Raw genomic sequence first — 24895 nt, forward strand, 5'->3', positions numbered from 1 at the left:
GTTTGCTAAGCCTCTGCCAAGGTAGTCAGAATGCTGTAACCAAACATGGGTAAATGTTAAATGTGTAAATAAGTGGTGACCAACTGGAAATTGAGAGGTTGCTCTTTGAAATATGCACAGATTCCATACCCCAGCACCACTCACAGTATCGTCATTTGTAATGTGATTGCTAGAGGCCTTCCCAGAGAAAAGGTTCTTTAGTTATGCTTACTGGCCTTTGAAATAAAAGTTCTGAATATTTGAAAACAAATGATCAGTGCTCACTGGGAGTTATGTTGGTACACAGGTGTAGATGGTATTAACTCAAATCATGATAACAGCAATCATTATTGATAGCCCTGTCTGAGAACTCCCATACTACTCTAATATCCAGCATTTGGGGGAGGAGTTCTGCCTTCCATCTTCTTCAATATGAGTCTATTGAAACAAATGTAGAGAGATTTCATCCAGCTCCTGACCCTCTTTGTCTTCACCCCCTATCTTAAGAATCACATCTTAAATATGAAAAGTTAATATTGACAAAACCACTAAAAAGTACTCACCCCAGTTGAATTTGAATTTATATAATTTTTTTTTCACTCTTTAAGTAGTTAACTTAGATCTTCTGGCTTAAAACACTTCAAATATACAGGTACAATGTCACAATGGACTTTTGGAGGAGACATATGAATGGGTATTTCAAGCTGCAAATTCTTTGTTTTGAAAGAGTTGGGTCTGAATTAGAAAAGAGAAGTACAAACCACATTTTTACTTTTGAAAATAATGTATTGACACATTATTCACATTATTTCTGATGCATTTGTGTATGTGTGTGTGCATGTTTGCGTTTGTAAATCCAGTGGACACAGTATAGATCTGGTTGTGAGTGGATGGAATGCAGTAAGTCTCCTAAGGCTCCAGAGGCTGGAGACTGCAGTTAAATAATGAGGGGGTGACTTAAGGTTTGAGCACAAAATTTGCTAACTAGTTAGAACTCTCTAAAATCTTACTAGAAACCCCAGATACATACACACACACATACACACAAACACACAATTTTTAAAGTACATCTATACATTTAAAAAAAATGATGCTAATCAATTTCATTCAGCTACATTTCTCTGTCTGCTCTTGGACAGCTGTTTGAAGATGTAAGTTTTCCTTGCACATGATTAGCCCTTTCTCATGTGTGTGTGTGCATGTGCACATGTGTGTATATGTGTATCTGTTGTTCATGTACAGAAGAACTTCCAAAATTTGAGAACGATTACTTAAATCCAATTAATAATGCTTGCAGCCTTGTCGTATGGGATCGACTTCCTTAATGGGAGCTTTTCCTAGATCTGGAACAAAATGGAGACTTTTGTGGCATGAAGGATGCTGAATAGAGATAATTCATTAAGAGAACATGTTTTGTCTGTGCCATTCATTTTATGCATGTTGTATGCTATGATGTAATTTTACATGATAATGTTTAGTGATCTATGCTGTGTGCATGTGCTATTCTTTCTTCTATTAAGTACCAAAATACTAACTAGCATTCACTAACTGATTCTGATGAAATCTGTGTTGGTAGGTGGTGAGCTACAATATCTCTTCTTCACATTTTTATCCTGTGTGTCATTTAAGTGTTTCAGTTTTTCACAGTGGTCTCTTTAGCATTGGCAATGTTATCTAAAGACATATTAGCCAAAGGTAACTGTATACATGAGTTACATCATTATAATGATACTAATGTGGTTATTAAATTGCATGACTGTTTGGTTGTTTGACACGTATGTGATTACCCTCAGCTACTTTTAGACCTGACACAACCATGGTAATTAAGATAAGCCAGTTTTTGGCAAAATGCCTTTTAATCATCTTTATAATTTTTACAATAATTTGTGAGGGTGAGATTATCACTCCTGTTACACAAAACAAGAAACTGAGACTCAAAAAAGGTATTGAACTTGGTCAAGGTTGTATGAGGTGTCAGGGAGAGAGCACAATTTCTAATCTTCATTAATCTGACTCCAAAACCTATGTTTGTCTTATACAATTTAGTGTAGAACTTAGAAATTAAACCCTTCCAATATCTGTCTGAAATATTATTCATGTTGGAAGAATATCAGAGGAAGTTGGGAACAGGCAAATCCTAGATTTGGAAGCCCCTTTGCTTTGTAAAATAAGGACGGATTTTAACATGCACCTGCCATATTTCATTCCTTACCTACAATAGTAATTATGTTATTCTCAGACTCCCTACTTCATCTTTGGAGTCTTGAAATTGACACTTGGCCAAGGTCATGAGGTCATTTGCACATTGTGAGAGTTAACCTTGGAAGTTAATATATCTCCGTGTTAATAAAATCTAATTTTAATTCAAAATTGGCTGTGAAAATTGGGTTTGGTGATCATTTGAATAAGATGTTTTCACCTGATTTTTTACATTTTTGATAGAATTGACTTTCTCTAATAAACTTAAATTTTCCCTTTATGATCAGGACTCTGATCCTAATCAGCAATGCAAGCATAACCTAGCATTTTTCTCCCATAAAAGATATATATCTGTACCTCTCTATATGTTTACACACACACATATATATATATATTTACATATGCATATATATGATGTGGAGGCAGACAGCACTGTATTGAATCTCAAATGTCCTTAATATCTGTCGTAAAGGTAGCAGCATCACCCTACTTTCTGCTTTTAATGGCAGTCAATAGTATCTCTGAAGCCCCACCCACACCTCACCCAATGTATTTATGTCTTCAGCCTGGAAGTGTTGAACACATTGTACGTGAAAATAAAATGCTACGGAAACAAAGATGCCGCCCTGATCTATGCCATTGATTTGAGAGTGAGCAAGCATTGTATATTGTTCATATACATGCATGTCTTCATAAATTACTAAAATCTGAAAGCCAGTAATGTAAATCAGGCACTGATATTTACAATAAGGCTTATTAATTTGTTTTATATCATCATTGTGCTGACAAAAACATAATTTTGTCTAAAAAATGCAGAGTCTGAGAATAAAAATTAAACCACTTTTTGAAATTAGCTCTTACCTTCTAGAAAGGAAAATTAAATATTGATTCTGGGACTAATTCACGTCTTCACTGAAGAGAACTTTCAATAGAATTTGGTATAAAAATACCTGTAGTGCTTTACTTAATAATAATATAAATAATGATATTTATAATCACAACATTTAAGGAGTATACTTTCTGTGTCAGGGACAATTTGGAGACTCTGATAGGCATTATCTCATGAATGAATTCTTCATTCCAAAAGTATTTTCTGAGCATTTAATCTGTTTCAGGTGCTGATTTAAGGGCATGCGTAAAGTTATGAACTTTGGTATGAGGCAGTAGAAGATGCTTATAAATTGGATGCCAAGAGTGCTAGAGAATACAGGTAAGATGGGGATGTTCTAGTTGGAATGACTCTACAGCTTTGTGGCAAGAGTGGTGCTGAAATTGAGTCACAGTAGAGAGAACTTTGAAAGGAGAGTTTTGATATGACTTTACATAAGTACATGATGGGCAAAGCAGAGCAAATGCAGTGAGGGGAGAGATTAAGATTCCCTAATCCATAACATCAGTTTGTAATGAAAGTAAGCATATTTCATGCCCTTCAGACAGTGAAAAGCTATGCCAGAAAAAGAAAATTTGTGTTGCCTCTTAAAAGCGTAATTGGCCTTCTTTGCACATTTAAATTGGATATTGTTGCTTCTTTGTATCATTATTTATTTTTCACAGACAAGTTTCAGCCAAAGATCTTTCTTTTATTGGATAAACTCTATCACAGACATCCTCAGCCAGGTTTCCTAGACTATTTCCATTTATATTTCTAAATTTATTTACGTAAAGTATGTAACTTTAATTTGTTGTCCTTCCTCTAGAGAAAATAGAGTGCACGTATCTCTCCAGTAGGGAAATGGGCCATACAACATTCTGGCAATGAAACCAGATCTGTGGCATGTAATGGTCACTCTTAAGAAGCTGGACTCTGTACTGATCAAATGAATGCAATAGTCAAAAGACTGGCAAGAAACAGAGGTGAATCTTATTGCGCAAGGTTTACAATGAAAGAATAGAGCCAAATTTAAAATGTCAGCAGGAAAAAAAAAGAACCTGAATGCTCTTTGGGAAACCCTACCTGGACTTTTGCATGTACATCAAAGATTTCTACAGATCTGAATGTTTTTATGCCACTTTAGATCAGTATGGTGTCTTTTCACTTCTCAGGGTGCTTCACATTTGAAGATTTTGTCAAGTGACTTCAGTTTTATTTCATCATAGGCCTCAGAGATAAGAAAGACAGATATGATTATTACCTATGTTTCACAGGAGATAAAACCACGGAACTGTTGATTTAACCATGTGATTTGCACATCAGTTGTCAGGGGGAGAAGGACATCACATTTTACTCATACCTGGATGTGCTCAGGGTTTTGTTGTCATTATTGTTTGTGCCATGGGCTGAGGACTGAAACACAACTTGCCTACACAGTGTGTATTTCAGATGAAGCCTATTCTCCTGTCCATAAGGAACCACCACTGAGAAGAAGTGTAGAGACTGGGCACCAGGCTCATGCATTCCAGGAAAGTCTAGGCAACTTATATGTGCTGGGATTTAAAGCAAGTTGCTCAGCCTAGGGAGACTTCTGGATCATTTATTAGCCTTTAAAATATGACCTTATAGTTCACTGATACAACTTACTGAAGTTAGATACCTGGGCATCTATTTATACAACCTGTTTTTAGACTCTGTTGCACCTCAGTAATGACATAAATTATGACTGATGTTATTGCAGTGGGGATTACGAGAGAGTTTCCTTTGCTTCCTCTCTAAAGGCATTAGGCAGGTATAGTCTGGTAAAACCCAGAAAACCTGGAGCATAACATTGGGAGCACTAATCACAAACAGGGTTGTTTTGGAACTCAAGTCCACTTGGAAAACATAAAGCAATAAAGTTATGCATGGTTACTCTCATGGATCAGTAGCCATCAGGAAGGAATCAAAGGCCAGCTCCACCACATCCTCCCCTGACAGCAAGCTGGGAGTGACACACATTAGTAACACCATGCAAACCACTCATTGCCTCATTGATGCAAATGTTACTTTAAGTGCTGACACAATTGTAACTAAGCTATCAATTGTTCCTTTTACTTTTCTTATACCCTATGTTTGCTGAGAATTGGCAATGGTGCAGGGAAAGGTTACTGAACACTTCTACAACTCCAGCCAGGTGGGCCATCATTGTACAACATAATATGAATGTTAACTACACTGAGAAAAATCACCACATCCTTTGAGCATGTCTCTGTGAACACATGATAGGATATAAGTGTATTATTTAACTGATCATTACAGCAACCCTGTGAAATAGGTATTGTCTCCTTTCTAATGGGGTGCAAACTAAAGCACAGAGGAATTGAGAAATCTGCCCCAAATATCCCAAAAAGTGGCAGAGCAGAGACTTGAGTTGTATGGGTTTATTTTGCACTTTCTTAGAAAGAGACTGCATAGTTCAGTTGAATGTTATGTTCTTGTGACATGAACAGGAAAATCTAGGTGAACCCCTTTCCATGTCACCATGTTCTCAGGTAACTGACCTGATTCATTCATTTCATGGCATCCATCTGCCCCCATGGGTGAGTTGCTTATCATCACTGATGTGTATCGTCTGCACATGTTATCTAGGAAGAGTATGTGTTTGAATCCTGCTGGCTGTTAAGCTGGGGAGCCAGCATGGGCATGTATATATTCTCTTTGAGATAGTTCTGTTAAGACATGGTATCCAGTCAGTGGTTAATCTCATTGTGTACTATATCAAAGATTGAATGGTTCTGGCCATGTTCCTTAACCAGGGCTAAAAAAGTATGTGAGAAAAGTAATCTACATGTTTAATGAAATTCCCATCAAAATCCTAATGACATTCATTAAAGAGATTGAAAAATCTACTGTTAAATTTATATGGAAACACAAGAGGCCATGAATAGCCAAGGCAATACTCAAGACAAAAGAACAATGCTGGAGGTGTCACGATACCTGACTTCAAACTGTATTACAAAGCAATAACAATAAAAACAGCATGGTACTGGCACAAAAACAGACATGAAGACCAGTGGAACAGAATAGAGCACCTGGATATGAAGCCACACAACTATACCCAACTTGTCTTTGACAAAGGCGCTAAAAATATACAATGGAGAAAAGACAGCCTCTTCAACAAAAACTGCTGGGAAAACTGGTTAGCAGTCTGCAAAAAACTAACACTAGATCCATGTATATCACCCCATATCAATATTAACTCAAAATGGATCAAGGATCTTAATATCAGACCACAAACTCTAAAGTTGGTATAGGAAAGAGTAGGAAATACTCTGAAATTAATAGGTATAGGTAAGAACTTTCTCAATGGAACCCCAGCAGCACAGCAACTAAGAGATAGCATAGATAAATGGGACTTCCTAAAACTAAAAAGCTTCTGCTCAACAAAAGAAATGGTCTCTAAACTGAAGAGAACACCCACAGAGTGGGAGAAAATATTTGCCAGCTACACATGAGACAAAGGACTGATAACCAGAATATATAGGGAACTCAAAAAACTAAATTCTCCCAAAATTAATGAACCAATAAAGAAATGGGCAAGTGAACTAAACAGAACTTTCTCAAAAGAAGAAATTAAAACGGCCAAAAAACACATGAAAAAAGGCTCACCATCTCTAGCAATAAAGGAAACGCAAATTAAAACCACACTAAGATTCCACCTCACCCCTGTTAGAATAGCCATCACCAGCAACACCACCAACAACAGGTGTTGGCGAGAATGCAGGGAAAAAGGAACCCTCATACACTGTTGGTGGGAATGTAAACTAGTACAACCACTCTGGAAAAAAATTTGGAGGCTGCTTAAAAAGCTAAACATTGATCTACCATATGATCCAGCAATACCACTCTTGGGGATATACCCAAAAGACTGTGACACAGGTCACAGAGGCACCTGCACACCCATGTTTATTGCGGCACTATTCACAATAGCCAAGTTATGGAAACAGCCAAGATGCCTCATGCAGCCATGAAGAAGAATGAAATGTTATCATTCGCTGGTAAATGGATGGAATTGGAGAACATCATTCTGAGTGAGTTTAGCCTGGCCCAAAAGACCAAAAATCATATGTTCCCCCTCAAGTGTGAACATTAGATCAAGGGCAAACACAATAGAGGGATTGGACTTTGATCACATGATAAAGCGAGAGCACACAAGGGAGGGGTGAGGATAGGTAAGACACCTAAAAAACTAGATAGCATTTGTTGCTCTCAATTCAGAGAAACTAAAGCAGATACTTTAAAGCAACTGAGGCCAATAGGAGAAGGGGACCAGGAACTAGAGAAAAGATTACATCAAAAAGAATTAACCTAGAAGGTAACACACATGCACAGGAAATCAATGCGAGTCAACTCCCTGTATAGCTATCCTTATCTCAACTAACAAAAACCCTTGGTCCTTCTTTTTATTGCTTATACTCTCTCTTCAACAAAATTAGAGATAAGGGCAGAATAAATTCTGGGTAGTGAGGTGGGAGGTGAAGGGGGTAAGGAAGGGGGTGGGGAAAGGGGGGAGAAATGACCCAAACATTATATGCAAATATGAATTTAAAAAAAAGTATGTGAGAACCCAAACTCTGGGGCAAGCTGTTCAAGATTTTTCACAGGAAAGTTTAGTTCTTCACTTCCTATCACAGCCATACAGAGGCATTTTTCTCTCTGGTTTGGAAGTACTCTCTTGCACTGTGTTGTGCTGAGCACAGAATGTGATTTTGAACTGGGCAGCCATGAGCTTTCTCACACACTACTGGATAGAATTCAGGTATGACCCTCAGTTAACCTGCATCAGGACTACCAACACTTAGGTAAAGTTCCATTCCGGAATTACTATTTTGTTGGAGTGGGGCAGGGAAGTGAAAGTGAACATTCATGTTTTAACAACTTCCCAGATCATGTACATGAACACCAAAGATTGAAAAACTGTTCCTAGAAGATTTTTCTTTTTCCCTCTTTTATTAGCATATATTAATTTTACAAAAGGTTTTCATTGTGATATTTCCATACATACATATATTTTGATATATTTCACCCCATTGCTTTTTCTTTCCCCCTCCATCTCTTTAAAACAATTGTTTCATTATTCTGTTTTCATGCATGAGCATGAAATACTTCATATTCATCTTCCCTAACCCTCTTATTTTGAACTCCCCCCTTGTTGATTCTCACTCCTAAATCATTTCCCCCATTTTCCATTCATTTTCTTCTTTTAGTTTAGAGTCCACATATCAGAGAGCAAGTAGGATATTCATCTTTTTCAGTGTGACTTATTTCATGTAATATGATGCTATCCACTTCCATCCATCTTCCTGGTAACCACATAATTTCATTCTTCTTTAAGACTGAATAATATTCCTTTGCATAATTTTCTTTACCTATTCATCATTTGATAGGTACCTAGTCTGATTCTGTGGACTTGGCTGTTTTGAATAGTGCGGCTATAAAAATGGGTGTGCACGTGTCTCTGTTGTGTGCTGATTTAGAATTCTTTGAGTGTATGTCCAAGAGTAGCATAGCAAGATCATGCTGTAGTTCTGGTTTTAGCTTTTTCGACAAACCTCTATACGGATTTCCAATTTTCCTACTGACTACACTAATTTACATTCCCACCAACCGTGTATAGGGCTCTTTTTTCCTGCATCCTCTGAGGAGGATGCAGGAAAAATAAATAAACTAAAAAATTTTATTTATTTATTTATTTATTTATTTGATGATAGCTATTCTGACTGGGGTGAGATGGAATCTCAATGACATTTTAAATTGTATTTCCTTCTTTTAAGGGCTTCTGAGTCCATGAATTTCCTGAGATTGCTGGCATATTGTATGCACACGACCGTTTAAAAGAAATAGTTAAAGTCCATGGCTTTCAGTAACTTCTAAAGCTATGTGCAAATGTAACAAGATGGAATCTGCTGAGGCAGATAGCAGTGAGATGATCATGTACACATCACATGTCGTGCTAGCTTTGCAGAAAGAGGAGCCAGTGACTTTTCCTGGAAAGAGATCTTTCTATTGTGGAGATTAGTACTTAGCTTTGTACTTCCTATAATGGAAATGGATTCCAGAGAACCATCTTTTTTAGCTATTCACATAAACAACATATGTGTTGTGAGTATAAAAGAATACAATCTTTTAGCTATACATAATAATTTGTAGCAAAGACTCTGGAAACAGATGCTTTGGGTTTGAAATATTGCCTCCCCATATATGAGTTGTGTGACTTGAGGATTTTAAAAATACTCTTCTTAAAAGTTTGATTTAGATGGGTTGATAAATAAGTACCACATAAAACAATGTCTGGCACAAAATACTTAATAAACATTAGCTGTGGTGTTGTTGTTACTTTGTTATCAGTTTCACCACTGTACTAACAACATCCTGATAACAGAATCATGCCCAAAACACAAATGTGGAAACATGTGGCTTAGAATGTTCCTACATTTTTTGTCAGTATAGTCTTTCCTTTTTCCTTTTCATTTCTGTGAAAACACATGCTTCTTCCTATATTTTTTAAATGTTCTTTGTTTTCTTGTGTTTTAGGTATCTCTTATAGCACTTCCAACTTACACTTTGCTTAGGGTAAATATTTACCAAATTCTTGCAAATATTTTTGGGATTTTTTTTTTTGTTACATTGTAGTGAACAAAAGCAAATATAATCTGTGACTTTGTACATAAATATGATAGTGTATTATATAGCCAATAAATACATTAGTCAAGTATATCAACAAAGTATAGTATTGATATGTACTGATAAGCTATTAAAATAGAAAAACTAAACTTTCATATATTTAATGACTTTGAAAATGTATACATTAAAACTAAAAGTAAAAACATAAGTTTAAAAAATGTTGAGATGCCCGTGAGAGCAGAAATTTTGTCTGTTGAGTTCCCTGATGTTATCAAATTTCTACTTGGACATGTGATCCATAATAGTAGCTCAGTAAGGTTTAAAAATATATTTGAATTTTTTTATGAACAAAAATAAAAACAACTAAAATGTTATCATTAATTATGACTGAAAGCTTTCGTTATAATTTAATTTTTTAATATTTTGATATTTCTTCTAAGAACATGACCTATTTTTATCACTTTTTTATTAAATTTGAAAGGTAAAGAAAAGAATAGTAAACTTAGTTATATTATAGGAATTCAAGGCAACTTAAAATGACCAAAATTACCCCTGTAATAACTTGTCTTGTCAGATAGTTTTGATGACAAAGTCAGAAAGAAAAATCAGTGTTTTTTGTTTCTGAATGTGCGATGACATGCTTTCAAGCCTTTTTCTCACCAGCATTTAAAATAGAGACGAGACATAGTTGAAAGTAATTGCACCAGTAAGAATGTATAGTTCTTAGACATTATGGTTCCTATATTCCAACAAAGAGAGTATATGTGTGTGTGTGTGTGTGTGTGTGTACATACATAGATTCATACAATTAAATGACTTATTTTTTTAAATCTCAGGCATTACCTTATTCTTTTTTTTTTTTTTTTTTTTTTTTTTTTTTTTTTTTTTTTTTTTTTTCATTTTTCTTTTATTATTCATGTGTGCATACAAGGCTTGGTTCATTTCTCCCCCCTGCCCCCACCCCCTCCCTTACCACCCACTCCGCCCCCTCCCGCTCCCCCCCTCAATACCCAGCAGAAACTATTTTGCCCTTATCTCTAATTTTGTTGTAGAGAGAGTAGAAGCAATAATAGGAAGGAACAATCCATCTATCCATAGATACTCACATATGTGCACACACATACACATATACCTGTCCTTATGTATTCGTACTAAGTCAAGCATTCATATTCTATGTATACCTCCTCAGTCATAGAAGTGAGGCATTAAATGGTCTTTTTGTGAAATAGAAGTAAACTGAGAACAAAGGGAGTCTGGGGAGCAGGTGAATTACAGACAGATGGAGAAGGGAAGGACCTGAGAGAGGAAGAGATAGAGACTAAATTTGAAACATGGAGCTCCAAAGAGAATCACCAAAAGAATGAAAGGCAAAGGAAAGAGTGTTGAAATGGTGATCTTAAATTCATTAATGTTTCTAAAAAGTGCCAGAGCAGATTTTTTTTACATTCTTAAGAATTTTTCTTATTTTACTAATCAGCTTTCTTTTAGGATTTGACCGAAGTTCTGTTTTTTGTTTTTTGTTTTTTTATAGATGACATGTCACAGTACTAAAGAATCCATGAGTTGTATGCCAGACTGCAGGGCATTCTTTTGCAAGGCACTGTATATATGATGACTCCTGACTTTACAAAGAACACATTTCAAGTATTTTTTTTTCCTTTTTGCTCAGAATATATTTTACTTTTGAACAATCTTCACCCTAGTGGTTAGAATTCTAAGTCAGCCCACAAAAGGCTCTGCCGTGATTCAGCTGTCCAGCATATTAGACTTCATATCTGGACATCAAACTGGAACTGGCCATTTCTATTCTGGTGAAAACTATATTTTAGAGTTCATACTGGGAAGTGGATGTGATAGAGCCAAAGACTAGAGTATGTTTGCTTTTCTATGACACTCCAGTATCTAAACAAAAAATGGCTAGTAGTTTGTGGTAGTTACCCAAACTACATTGTGCTTCTTGTCTTTATAGAAAAAAAAAGTGATTTAGTGTTGCTTTCCTCTTTGAAGAAACTAGCCTAGTTCAGCCATTGTGTGGTTTTGTGGTCTGTATAAAAACTGTATTTTGGGAGACTGTGAGACAGTATAAAAAGTGGCATGTAAAGAGCATATACAATGTGTGACTGGTTGTTAGTGACTTGACCAATGCCTCAAACAGTAACTCTTCATGCTCTTTTTTTTTTTTTTTTTTTTTGTCTTTACTGGGGTTTGAACTCTGAACCTACACCTGAGCCATTCCATCAGCCCTTTTTTTGTGATGGGATTTTTCAAGACAGGGTCTCTTGAACTATTTGCCCAGGCTGGCTTCAAACAGTAATCCTCCTGATCTTTGTCTCCTGAGCAGTTAGGAGCATGAGCCACCGGTGCCCTCTATTCTTAATGGAAATAAGGAACTTATAATGGAAAATTGAATTAAGAAAACCACTTACCAGAATGTATAGAAACAAAAAGTTTTGATTGAATTAATGGTTTATTAAAACTAATAATATATTGCTGAAAGTATCAGTGCTACTTAGAGGTTGGCAGAGAGGTTCGTTATTGGAGAGTAGTAGTATAATAGTATTGCATTCTGTTTTAGAATATGTGGTAAACTTGTCCCACAAGCTGATACCTGTGTGTTTTGGGATCTTTGTCTAGTAAATGCCTTGCCATTGCAACATGAGGAGTTGGGTTCTAGTTCAAGCCCAATCCTTCTGGAAACTTATGCTTGCTTTGCACTATCATGAAGTTACAAAAATCCTAATGCTGCTGATCTCAAATCATCATTGAAAGTGTCCCTGTGAATGCTAATTCATTAAGTACCAGTGATAGTTTGAGATCTTTCCTACCACGCTGATTGCATGTGTGATATTCTCTCTCCTTCTCATTCTCTCTCCAAAGGTTTGTTTTGATTTAAAAATAATAATCCCTTCTATTCTTCTAAAAAGACATGCCTTCACCAATTTGACCTAGAGTATGACTTTCGTTTCTCAGCCTATGAGAAGTCAATACAAAGGCCAAACATTTAGAGATGCCAGGTTGCTTGGCTAAAGAAGGACATTACTTTTGTGAAAAGTGATTGCAGACATCAGTAAAATTATATGAGGGAGAGTAAAACAGCTCATTACAGTAGAATCAGGCTTACCTAGTTTATGAGCACCATTTAATTGATCATTAAAGGCTAAGACATTTGGAGAAATTGTTAATAGCATTCCATTAAGGTCAAAGTGAGCAAGAATCAAGTTTGAAGGATGTTAGCCATTGTGTTGTTTCAAGAACTCTCTCTTGATTTGGAGGGGGCAGACTATGATATGAAACAAAGAGTCCTGGACTGAGTCAAGAGACAGACTTCATGTGACAGGGCACTTCTTGTAATTATGATAAGTACCCATGTTGATTGTGAGAATTCGTACTATTAGGACACAACACAGGGAGAGAGTCACTCACCCAAACTGTCCAGGAAGTTTTTCTATTATGTTTATTCAGGAAGTTTTTCTGAAACTTTCATGAGATGCAAGAGAACACTGTGAACACTATTACTTTTTAGACTGTGGAATATCTCTGGACCTCATCCAGAAGATTAGAGTTTCAGTTCTGATTTTCCCTTCATTAACAGTGTTTTAATTTTTCTGGAACATTGATTTCTTCCTTGGGCTATGAGCACACTACTGTTCTCAAGTGTACCATGGGCTACGAGTGAGGCAGCCTGAACATGATTTTCAGTTCTGCAACTGATGATGTGGTGACCTTGGAATAGTCACTGAAACTGTGTATGTTTATTTTTCTTAAAGTAAGTGTAATAATGAAAGCTACCTCCTAAGGTCTTCAAAAGCCTAGTATGAATCAGTATATGTAAAAATGCTCTGTTAGAGTGTCTGGCACATTATAGTTGCTCAATAAATATTATTTGGAGTTATTGTTATTTCTTTCTAGGCTTCACTTGAAAGAAAGCTCCAATCATAAAAGCTAGCTTGCTCAGTACACTGCTCAATGTTAACATCGAACTGTTCTCCCAAGAAAAAGACCTGTCTAGTGCTCCCAGTTTTATTTACCTATCATTCTGTTTGTTTGTTTATGCCTCTCTTTTTCTATTCCCTATTTTTCTGTGTAACAGAGCAGCAACTCCAGGAACAACATCTGTGTTCAGGGTCAAATTGCCAAAAACCAGGGATAGAAAAGACCACCTCTTCACACCACCTCGGTGCCCTTGGATTTTGTTGGCAGAGTTGCTCAGCGTTCTCCTTTGGAGCTACCTAGTTGTGAGAACAATCAATTTCTCTAATCTGCTTCTCTGCAACAGTCTCATTTTCTTACTCTGGGAATCAAGCATTTCTTCAACTAAGTATAAATGTACTTCTTTCATTTTACCCAGTTCCCACCTCAATCAACACAATCAACACAAGCGGTGATAAAGGTTTTTTTAAGCCCTCTGAGAGAGCTCAAAGTACCTCTTAGAGAAGAAAGTAGAGGATTCATCTGTGGCCTCAGCTGTGACCCTTTCTCTTGGCAAATTATGGTATCAGAAGAGTATGAAGATGTTCCTTGCAAAGTGTAAATGAGTCACAAAGGTAAAGATTGAGAGACGTTGCAATTATTCCTTCCCATCTAACATTCTAGGGGTTTGTCTCCCTGAATATCTTTGTAGGAGGAATTGATGTCTTGGCTTGGCACATATGCCACATTATTTGAGGTTATTCGAGTATCAGTGCTCACAGAATTAGTTTAGAAATTACTGGTTCAGCAAGTGTCCATCTGCATGAAATTGAACATTCACATGGTCTTTTTAAACTTCAAATTTCTAATGTCATGAGAGTAGAAATGCCAGTCTTGGCCAAATAAAATCTCAACTTTATAACTGTGGAACTTCAGGGTCTCATAACTGAGTAACAAGCTTCTATGTCATCTGACACAGCTTTTACCTTCTTTAGGCATTCACCTCTCTCCATCTTCCCAGACAAATGTTCCTGTAGCTTCAGAGGGAGCACTAACATGGTTGAGGCTGCTGTCCTCAGAAGCTTGGAGTGTGGAAGTTCTTTCTTGTTAGACTCCTTGTTTCCTAGGCTGAAACCTGAATCTTCTAATATCTTTTACTTTTTGGTTTCTGTTTTACTTCTGTACCCAATAATAAGTTTAATCACTTGATATGAAGAATTCTGTAAAAATGTCATCATAATATCTTTTTTAGGTTGTGAAGTTATCTTCTTAGCACCTTTGCTTATTCTGCCTTTTGGGATTCCCATCTGCTCTGAGTTATGAAACAGGGAATGGTGTAGAAAGTTTCGGAACATTCTCAAGGGTCCTTCTGACATCACTGACAAGGTCTCCTGATGGTCCCCATAAGGTGTGCTTGTTAGAAATGGTTTCTGCACACATAGTGAGTTTACATGGGTCCTAAAACCATAATTAGAAAAGTGCATTTCTTAAACTTGAATTACTTTCTTTACTTGAGAGTAACTTCTATTTTTTAACACCTTGAATGATATTTTATACTGAACAGAAAACGAGATATATCAAAGTTTAGTACAGAAACCTTGCAAACTTCTCCTTTTTTTGTTGGTACTGGAATATGAACTTGGGGCCTTGCACTTGGGAGGCAGGTGCTCTCCCAATTGAGTCATGACCTAACTCTTTCCTGCTTTAGATATTTTTCAGATAGGGTCTTGTGCCTTTTGCCCAGGCCCAGCCTTGGACCATGATCTTATGACATTTTGTCTTTCATATAGCTGGAATTACAGGCACATGCTACCATGTATGGGTTTTTTTTTAAAGATGGGATCTTACTAACTTTTGCCTGGATTGGTCTCAATCCACAATTCTTCCAATTACCATCTTTTGAGTGGTCGGAATCATGGGCATGTGCCACAATCCCAACCCAACAAACTTCTAATTAATAAAATGAAAATCATTTGTAACTTAATTATTTGTAAAATAATGAATCAAATTATAAATTTTATATGTTAAATCTTGGTCATGTTTCCATATATATTATTATATATTAATGTGTGATGATTTTTGAAATCATGCAACAGATGTGGATCTGCATTTTAGCCTCTTCCTGATTATTTTGTTATGTATTACCATGTTTGCATCATGATATTTTGCTGAATACACAATAATTTACTAAATGAACCTCTTGTTTCAATCCCTAATTGGCAGCCTATTTCTAGGAAAATAGTGCTGCTCTTTTTGAGAAATGGAAATATGAATGAAAGCAATGCTTCTAAATTCCTGCAACAAGAGTTTTGGTGTACTTCCTTTACCCCTTTTTTTCTTTAAATTAGTGGAGTTACTAGCACAAGTAACTCCTGGATCAAATCCTGTTCAGCTAGGAAGCTGAAAAGTAGGTGTGTATGTAAATGGTCCTTCACAAATTCAAATGTTATACAGGTTATATGTGTAACTAACAAGACTTCTTTGATTTATTTCACATGCCAATACAAAAAGACACTAAGAATGGCTTTAGAAGTCTCCCCTCTGGTGATAAAACTTGTCTTTGAAATTGCTATACTTCTATATCAGGAAGAAATCTTAATGTACTTTAACCTAGAGCTGGAAACTAAAGAACCCAAATGTGTTTTGAGTTAACTTAATTTGTGGACCTCTTGCGTGTTAGCTCATAATTCTGGCAGCACGAATCTTCCATCTTCCTATAATCAAATCAACAATCTAGGGTGTTTTGTAAGAGTAGTAGTATCTTCAGTCCTTTACAAATGTAAAGAAACCAGTCACCAGGAGAATAAGAAGTCATTGTTTACAAATTCCTTAAGTGAATTGTATCAGAAAAAAATTTTGATGTGGGTCATGACACACATAAAACAAAGTATTTCAAGACAACCAACTTGGTGTGTAAATTAATTGCATTTCTCTGTTCTGACACTGATACTTCTAAAAAGTCCTAGTCTCTTAGGCATTAGCTTTACTTAAGGAATTCCCTCATCTTTGATGATTATCAAAAATCACGCAACTGGAAAGCTTTGCAAACCTACAAAAAGGCTGATGGAAGGGATTTTTGAACACATGCATAATTAATTTTGAAAGAAGTTTTCCACAGCTCTCCCAAGGCACTGTAACTAAAGAAAGGCAGCTGCATTCTCCCACCATGTCCCAACACTTCCCTTGTGGAATGGATAAAATCTATGCTACCTCCTATGAGGAGTGGCTAATTTTAGATAGTAGCATATGGTTGACTGTTACATCAAAACAAAACAGAAAGTTATGGATACTTACAGCCAACAGAGTTCTCAAAAGCTAATATGAAAGGCTAAACCTAGATACATTTTTACTCCATATGTGCTATATCTCCAGCCCAGTGACATGTGAGTTTTATTGGGTCTACTATGCAGCAGTGTTTCCAACATACTATTTGTTGGAGCTTTCCTGGTTTCACAGGTTTCTATGTGTTCAGAAGAGAATGCTAGTCATCTTCATTATGTGTGTGTTAAGTAAGATGAATAAAACCTATAAAGATGGCCCCCTGTTTTCAGTAATGAGGGCACCTATATCTGCTGGGCCAATCCTTATTGTAGAGAGCTATGATAGAAAAGAATGACAATCTTTTGTTCTTCCATTTCCTATGGTATCACTTTAATAATCGGGAAGATAGACCTTTGAACTACTATCTTTGGTCCAAATACATAGAAAAATGACAAGAATGATCTTGTGATAAATCAAAAGAGAGGGAAAGAGACATCAAAAGTAAGAGGAGAGGAGAATTTAATCAGTCTTACCTATTCATCTTTTTTCAAAATTCAGAACTATGGACATGCTGAGCTAAAACCCATGTGAGAACAAGATTTGCTTCTCAAGAAGGGAATCTTGACTCATATAAGGGAATCACCATAAGTCTATCAGTGAATTTCTCAGCACAAACTCTGCAGGTTGGGAGAGAGTGAGATGATATATTCACTGTACTAAGAGAAAAAGAATATCCTGCCAACCACAGCCACAGAAAAGAGAGATAAGATAAAGACATTTAAGATAAACAAAAACTGAGGAAATTTATCACCACTGGATCTGCCTTATATGAAATGTCAAAGGCAGTACTTCAAGATGAAATAAAAAGACTATTTATTAATATGAAAAGATATGAAAGTATAAAACTCACTGGTACAGGTAAATATATAATCTATTTCTGCATACTCTAATTCTATAATGGAAGTCTATAAATCACATCTAGTGTGAAGGTTAAATATAGATATATTAAAATAATTGTAATTAAAATAACAAGTTAATGGATAAAATGTATAAAATATGTAAATTTTATTTTACTGTTTTCCTTATTGTTGTGCTGGGTGGTGGTACATTGTAGCATTTATAAAGGTTCTTACAATGTATCATATATATTATACATGAATTTATACCCTCCATCATTCTCCTTTATCCACCCTCCCATGATTCCTGGAACATTTCCAACAGGTATCATTTTTGCATTTACTTACATGTGTACACATTTTTGCCCTGAATTCACTCTGCTACCCTTTCCCCCCACCACTTTCCCACTGGTGCCAACTCCCCCAATCCCTGACAGGGTTCAGTCCTCCTGTTCTCTGATTTTGGAGAAGAAAAAAGATAAAAAGAAAAAAACATGACATTTTTGCTTGTTTGAGATAACGATAGCTACACAGGGAGATTCCTTGTGGTATTTCCATGCATATTTGTATTACACCAACTGGTTCATCTCCTCTAATCCTTTTCACTCCACCCTGTTCCCCTCCTGTGGTGGCCCCAGCCAGTTTAAGATTTCTGTATTCATTCCAGTACAGAGAGCACATCAACCACATTCAAGTTCTTAGTTTCCTTCCCTTACCCTCTCCTTCCCTTCTGGGACCTCCTCTTAGTGTGACCAGCATCCCAGAATATTGCTGCGTTTGTTTTAGGTTTGTATTGCACATATGAGAGAGAACATGTGACTTTTGGCCTTCTGAACCTGGCTAACTTCACTTAAGATGATGTGCTCTAGTTCTGTCCATTTATCTGTGAATGACAAGATTTCATTCTTCTTTGTGGCTGAGTAAAATTGCATTGTGTATAAATACCACATTTTCTTAACCCATCCATCAGTAGAGGGGCATCTTGGCTGTCTCCATAGTTTACCTATTGTGAACAGTGCTACAATAAACATAGGTGTGCAGGTGACGTTGTAACCTGACTTATATTCCTTCGGGTGTATCCTTAGGAGTGGTATTGCTGGATCTTATGGCAGGTTTATTTTCAGTTTTTTAAGGAGCCTCCATACTATTTTTCCATAGTGGTTGCACTAGCTTAATTCCTACCAGCAGTGTGTGAGGGTTCTTTTCCTCCCATCCTGGCCAATATTTGTTGTTGTTTGTGTTCTTGATGGTAGCCGTTCTAACAGGAGTGAGGTGGAATCTTAATGTAGTTTTGTTTTGCATTTCCTTTATAGGCAGGGATAATGAGCATTTTTTCCTGTGCTCTTTAGCCATTTGGACTTCTTCCTTTGAAAAAGCTCTGCTCCATTCATTTGCACATTTCTTCATTGGGTCATTGATTTTTCAGGAGTTTAGTTTTTTGAGAGCTCCCTGCATAATCTGGTTATCAGTCCCTTGCCTGATGTAAAGCTGGCAAAAATTTTCTTTTATTCTGTGGGTGGCCTCTTCAGTTAAGAAACCATTTCTTTGGTTGTGAGGAAACTTTTTAATTTCATGTAGTCAATCCTTTCTCATAATAGCTGAGCCAATTGTGTTCTACTGAGAAAGTCATTGCCTATGCATATTGCTTCCAGTGTATTGCCCACTCTTTGCTATACTACCTTCAAGATATCAAGTGTTTCCTATACTAGCTTCAAGGTATCAAGTATTAAGGTCCTTAATCCACATTGAGTTGATATTTGTAGAGGATGACAAACATGGGTCTAGTTTCAATTTTATGCAGGCAGACATCCAGTTTTCCAAGCAACATTTGTTGGAGGCTTTCTTTTCTCCACTATAAGTTTTTGGTGGCTTTGTCAAAAATTAGGTGGGCATAGCTGCAGGGATTCATACCTGGGACCTCTGTGCTGTTCCACTGGTCTTCATATCTGTGTATGCCGGTATCTTGCTGTTTTTATTGTTATGACTCTGTAGTATAGTTTGAAGTTGGTATTGTGATACCTCTACCATTGCTCTTTTTGTTCAGTATTGCCTTGGCTATCTAAGGTCTTTTATGCTTCCAAATGAACTTTACAGTTGATTTTTCAATCTCTGTGATGAATGTCATTGGGATTTTGATGGGAATTCCAATGAACATGTAGATTGCTTTTGATAAAAGAGACATTTTTACTATGTTGATTCTACCAACCCATGAGCTTGGGAGAGCTTTCCATCTTCTGTGTCTTCTTTGATTTCTTTCTTCAGTGGTTTGTAGTTTTCCTTGTAGAAGTCATTCACTTGCTTTGTTAAGTTTATTCCTAGATATTTTTTTTTGACGCTATTGGAAATGGAATTGTTTTCCTATATTCTTTCTAAGTCTGTTCATTGTTGGTATATAGAAAGGGTACTGAGTTTTGTAAATTGATTATGTATCCTATTACTTTGCTGAAGCCATTTATATTGTCTAAGAGTTTCTTAATGGAGTTTTTTGGGTCATATGTATAAGATCATATCATCAGTGAATAGGATAGTTTGACTTCTCACTTACCTATTTGTTTCCCTTTTATTTCTTCTTCTTGTCTTATTGTTTTGGCTAGGAATTCCAAGACTATGTTGTAGTTGAATAGTAGTGGAGAGAGTGGGCACCCTTGTCTCATTCCTGACCTTAGGGGACATGGTTTCAGTTTTTCCTCATTAACTATGAAGATGAGTATGGGTTTCTCATATATAGCCTTTATTATGTTATGGTACATTCCTTCTATTCCTAGCTGTATCAGAGCTTTTATCATGAAAGGATGTTGAATTACATCAAAGGCTTTTTCTGAATCTATTGAGATGATCAAGTGGTTTTTTACTTTGCTTCTGTTAATGTGCTGTATTACATTTAATGATTTATGTATACTGAACCATCCCTGCATCAGTGAGATGAAGCTGACTTGGTCGTGGTGTATAATTTTTGTGATAGTTGTTGAATTTGGTTTGCTATTATTTTATTGAGGATATTTTCATCTGTGTTAATGAAAGAGATTGGCATGTAATTCCCTTTTTTTGTTGTGTCTTTATCTGGTTTAGGGATGAATGTAATCCTGGCTTCATAGAATAAGGAGTTTGCCAGTGTTCCTTCCCTTTCTGTTTTGAGGAAAAGCTTAGGGAGTGTTGGTATTGGTTCTTTGGTAAAAGTCTGATAGAATTCAGCAGAGAATATGTCAGGTCCTGAACTTTTATTTTTTGGGAGACTATTTATTGCTGCTTCAATTTCATTTCATGTTTCAAATCTGTTTAGGTGATTAATATCCTCTTGGTTCAATTATGGATGGTCATATATGTCTAGAAATTTGTCCATTTCTCCTAGATTTTCCAATTTATTTGAATATAGGTTTTCAAAGGAGTCCCTGATGATTCCCTGGATTTCCTTGGTGTTGTTATCACCCCCTTTTCATTTCTGATTTTATTATTTGGGGTCTTTTCCCTCCTCATTTTAGTCAGATTTGCCAGATTTACAAGTTTGTAAATCTTGTCTGTTTTTTTCAAAGAACCAGCTTCTTTGGTTCTTTGATTCTTTGCATGTTTTTTTGTTGTTGTTCTCTAGTTCATTGATTTCAGCCCTAATTTTTATTATTTCTCTCCTTCTGTTTGTTTTGGCTTAGTTTGTTCTTATTTTTCTAGGAGGTCAAGATGTAGCATTTTATTTGAGATCTTTCTGTGTGTTTAATATATGCACTTATGGCTATAAACTTTCCCTTAAAACTGCCTTTGCAGTGTTCCACAGGTTCTAATATGTTATGTTTTCATATTCATTAAATCCCAGGAACTTTTTTATTTCCTTCCTTATTTCTTCTATAACTCACTGATTATTGAGCAATGTGATGCTCAGCCTCCAATTTTTGAATATTTTCTGCTGCTGCTTTTGTTACTGAGTTCTAGTTTTATTGCTTTGTGGTCAGACAGTATTCAGGGGAAGCATGTTTATTATGCTGTTGCAAGATGGAATACTTTAGATATCTGTCAGGTCCATTAGATCTATGATGACTTTCAACTGCAGAATTTTTTTGTGGATTTTTTATCTAGGTGACATATCTATAGGTGATAAAGAAGTATTAAAGTCTCCCACTACCACTGTGTTGGGGTCTATCTGTGATTTTAAGTCCTTTAGTGTATTAAACATATACTATCAAACATACACATGAATTTTGGTACACTAACATTGGGTGCATTTAAGTTGATAATTGTTATTTACTCCTGATGTATTTCTCCTTTTATTAATATGAAGTGTCCTTCTTTGTCTCTTCTGACTAATTTGGGTTAAAGTCACTTTATCTGAAGTAAGTATTGATACTTCTGTCTGTTTTGGGGGATGATTATCTTGGTAAATCTTCTTCCACCTTTTCACCCTAAAGCAGTGTTTGTTTCTGTCATCAAGGTTGGTTTCTTATAAACAACAGATGTTGGGTCTTACTTTTTAATCCAGTTTTCCAAACTGTTTTTCTATGGGGGAGTTTATTCCATTAACATTCAGTGTTAATATTGAGAGGTATGTGGTGATTCCTGTCATTTAATTGGGTTATTTTCTGTTTAAAAATGTGTGTGTGTGTGCAGCCAATTCTATGCTATTCTCTGAATAATTGACTGTTCTTCTCTTGAGGTTTAGTTTTTCATATTCTTTGTAGGTTATGATTGTTTTCATCTTCTGTTTGTAGGATTCCTTTCAGAATCTTCAGTAGTGGTGGTTTGGTGGCTAACTAAAACTATTGTTTTAGTTTCTGTTTATCATGGAAGACTTTTATTCTGCCATCAATTTTGAATGATATCTTTGGTGGGTAGGGTATACTAGGACTGAAATTGTTTCCTTTCAATGCTCAAAATACCTCACTCCTTGTCCTTCTTGATTTTAAGGTTTCTGTTGAGAAATCTACTTTTATTTTGATGGGTTTACCTTTATATGTTATTTGATTTTTCTCTCTGACAGCCTTCAATATTCCTTGTTCTCTATGGTAGTTGTTTTAACAATTATATGCTTTGGAGGGGCTCTATTTTGGTCATGTCTGTTTGGTGTCCTGGAGATTTCCTATATCTGGATGAGAATCTCTTTCTCAAGATTTAGGAAATTTTCTGCAATTTTTTTGTTGAATATATTATGTATACCTTGTCTTCAGTGCTCATGATTCACAGGTTGGTCTTTTAATGGAATTGCTGAGTTCTTGTATTTTCCTTTTGCAGTTCTTGAATCTTTTGTCTAAGGAGTCTTCTGTTTTTTTCTTTAAAATTTATTTGCCATCAAGACCTTAAATCCTGTCTCCCACTTGTTCTAGTCTGCTGAAGTGACTTTCCACTGTATTTTTTTTTTTTGATTTAAGGAAATTTTTATTTCCAGGAGTTCTGTTTGATTCTTTTTTCTGAAGTTTTCTATATCTTTGTTATGCTCCTATTTCATATCTTATACTGTCTTCTTTATTTCATTTATCTTTTTTTTATAATCTACTTTGTTTTAATTTGGAGTTTGTTGATGTCCTCTCTGAGTTCAGTTATTTCTGTGTCTTCTAAGTTTTTTATTTGTGTTGTTTAAATATTCTTTGAGTCATTTTTGTATGTTCTCATTAAGTATCTCTTGAAGCTCCTACATTAATATTTCTATGAGCTTGGTTTTGAGCTCTTTATTATGCATCACTTTGTGGACCTCATTGGGCTCATTAGACAAACTTACCATCATTCTACTGGGGTCAGCAAGTGGGTACTTATTTTCTTCATTTTCCACTGAATCCTCTATTAAATTGGACTTTATTTCCTTGTCTCTGTCTTCCCATGTTTCTATAATGTGCCGTGCTCCTATGTTGTTGATTGACAACTTAGGGATTTTAATCATTGACTTAATTATTGTGCTGTGACTGGCTTAGCCTTTTTTTAGGTTGATGTGCTGTTTCTGTTCCCTGACCTGGAGATATCAATTAACAATAACAAATTCACTGATTCAATGCCAGACCACTTATTTACATAATACACAAAGAGCCCCTTGTTAATATTATTTATAAGTAATGAGAACTGGGGGTATAACATTTGTTTGGATAGAGATAGATACTTAGGTATTTAAGAAGATGATGATAGAGGAAGGGGTAGAAAAGGGGGATGGGGTGAAGGGGAATGAGGTGTGAGGTGTAGGGGCTATAGGGTAATAATCCCCTCATGTGCACTTAGGTGTAGTTCTGTCTTTGTTGGGGAAGGGTGCTATTGTTAGAGATTGCCAAGGGATAGGAAGGAAGAGGTAACATGTAAAGTTGATATAATAGACTATTCAGTGGGTTGTGATTGTCGAGAATGTTGGGGCAGTGGGGTAAAGGGAGGGGGACATGAAAGGAAGTTAAGGAGAAGAAAGGAAGGGAGAGAAGAAGAAAAGAGAAAAAAATGGGAAAGAAAGGAAAGTGGAGCAATAGAGGCCTGAGTAAATTTGTGTTTGGACAGAATGGAAGAAAGAAGTAGGTAAAAGTAAAATGTAGAAAACAAAAATAAAAATAAAAATTTAAAATAAAAATGTATATATATATATATATATACACATATATATGTGTATATATATATATATATATATATATATATATTCAGTTCAATGAGTGTTCTGGACTCTTCTGATTTCAAATTCACGTGCAGACACTTTGTACAGGGGCTTTGACTGTGACATTGTCCCTTCTTAAAGTTGGTATGCTGGACTGCCTGGCAATGAATGTTGCCCCTCCCTATTGGACAGCTTTGGGGGATTGGCTTAGGATGTTTGAGCCCAGGTTTCCTTAGTGAGATGGGCCCTCTGGTGCAGGTGGGTTTTCAGAAGTGAAGATCTGGTATATGAGCAATTGCCAGCCCCTTCCAATCACAGGGCAAGCCTGTGAGCTAGAATTGAGCTTTTCTCTTAGAATACTGTTAGTTTCAGCTTGTTTGATATTTCTGTAAGGCATTGAAATGTGTAGCTTTCACCACAGTGCTGTTGAGTTGCCCCACCTCCTCAAGGGCTATTTCAGCTCTGTTCTGCCCCTCCCCTTCCAGGCAGGGGGGGAAATGTTCCCTTTGTGTATTTGATCATCAGTTTTGTCTACGGGAGGGTACAATCGGCCTCCCAGCTACACTAGACTGT

The 24895-nt window shown here is 36.1% G+C and overlaps 1 protein-coding gene across 1 annotated transcript in view; it reads left to right on the forward strand.

Annotated features, from left to right (window-relative positions):
* The window catches only part of LOC141424850 (uncharacterized), a 60286-nt gene that overhangs the window by 24074 nt on the left and 11317 nt on the right, over nucleotides 1-24895 (forward strand). The window contains exon 3 of the mRNA XM_074079504.1: nucleotides 3294-3388. The gene's annotated coding sequence lies outside the window, so the exon portion shown is untranslated. The remainder of the gene's footprint in view (nucleotides 1-3293; nucleotides 3389-24895) is intronic.

Source organism: Castor canadensis, chromosome 7, assembly GCF_047511655.1.
Source record: "Castor canadensis chromosome 7, mCasCan1.hap1v2, whole genome shotgun sequence".
Taxonomy (NCBI): Eukaryota; Metazoa; Chordata; class Mammalia; order Rodentia; family Castoridae; genus Castor; species Castor canadensis.